This window comes from Capsicum annuum, chromosome 4 (assembly GCF_002878395.1).
Source record: "Capsicum annuum cultivar UCD-10X-F1 chromosome 4, UCD10Xv1.1, whole genome shotgun sequence".
NCBI lineage: Eukaryota > Viridiplantae > Streptophyta > Magnoliopsida > Solanales > Solanaceae > Capsicum > Capsicum annuum.
Window position 1 is genome coordinate 230,696,595 of NC_061114.1, and position 2,023 is coordinate 230,698,617.

Below are 2,023 nucleotides of genomic sequence, written 5' to 3' on the forward strand. Positions count from 1 at the left end.
TTATTTAAGTTGTGATGATATGTAGATTGATTTTAACTTATTAGGTGAGTTGTTTAAGGAATCAAAAAATAATGTGATAATACTCACAAAAATACCTTAACTTTGATCGGATTTTTAGTTGAGCATACTGAATTTTGTGGGGGTCCTATTATCCCTAGACTTTTTAAAGTGGATTTAATTCCTCTCTATAATTCTATACCCGGTTTCGGCGGCTGGTGATGTAATACACGCGCTAGTCTCGTTTTTACACAACCTCATATTTATACGTGTCCAAATGGGCAGATATATGTCATTAAAATACGAAAAAAAAAATTCTAGGGGGGTAATAGGACCCCTGCAAAGTTTAGTATACTTAATTGAAAATTTGATCAAGGTTAAAGGTATTTTTGTGAGTATTATCCCAAAAATAATTGGACTTTTTTTTTTCAACTTTAACCTTAGTAATTAAATGAAAGTAATTAAATTCAATAGGTACGTTAATATTTAATGTGAATTTAATAAAATCATATTAGTCAATTTACATCCTTTATTAATTTATTTTATGCAAAAAGTAAATATGTCAAGTAACATGAGACAGAGAATATATAGATCGATATTAACGCCTATTGCGCAAACTTCTATGTACGAAAATATATTGAGTCATTGCCAAATCACCTATATATGTTTATTGTTATCACGATACCTAAGCTTAGTTGATTAAATTATTAATCGTTGAAAAACTAAAATTAGAATCGATAATATGATACGATGGAATAAAGCAGAATCACCATTTTGCTTTGGTATCTTTTGAGAATCCTCATTGGCCAATTATAAGATGCCACTTATCCATTTTTGTCATTAATGTAATCCTTAATCAACTTTTATAATAATAATTAAATTAGGTATACATATATATCATAAGATTAATTAAGTCAAAAAAACAAGAAGATAAGCGTTGAAACAACACAAGGGATATACATTATTGGTTGAGGCAAATCACATAGGTAATCACGATGGCACAACAAGTACAACTCTTAATATTGTCAACTACTTACGAGTTGGTATTCGTATCGAAATCTGACTAAATTTAGATATGCATTTAGAATTCTATATTAGAAGTTGAGTGTGGAGGTGAGAAAATATTAGTGGGGGTAAAAATATTAGTTGTACAAGAAATAAAATTCAAGATTCTTGAAAATTGTAAAAGATAGTATACGATAAGATAATATTCGGGGTATTATGTTGATATCATTTGATTGAGTATGGACTATAAGCTGCAATTTGACTTATATATTATATGATTAATAAATAATCATGCAAAGGAAATATTACTTAAGATAAAAGTTTTAAAAATTAGTTACAAAGTAAAGGTCAAATGAAAAAGAAAAAAAAACTCGTAGTCAATTGGACAATCAAATTTAATTTTCAGATCAAATAGGCTTAATACGTCATACGTTAATATTAATTATAATTAATTTGATAGTTGAACTTCTCAGTTTTAACAAACAAAAATAAATTTAGAACATTAAGAGTAATTTTTAATAGAAGCAATTAAACAAACAAACAAAAAGTATTGCTTATTCCCTTTATTTTAGTTTGTGACGTTTCAATAAGATTTTTATTTATTTAATAGAGTATTAGTATAACTTGATAGAAGGGAAATATATACTATGTGAACAATATTCATTCTGGTTTATTTTATATGATATTATTCCTTCATTAAAAAATTGTTTTACAAAATAATATTTGAGAACTTGTGTCATGGTTGATATTATAAGCGCTAAGAATACATGTTTTAATTTTGTTTTAATCATATATATACATGGTATTCGGGTCAAACCGTTTTTGCTAAAATTTTATCGATTAATTTAGATTCATATTTTTAGTGATCCATCAAGAAAGCACTAAATTAAGATAATTATTTAGGACATTCTCGAAACATTTCTTTCTTAACTTTTACATTTCGTTTGACATGTTCATATAATATATATATATATATATATATATATATATATATATATATATATATATATATATTATATAT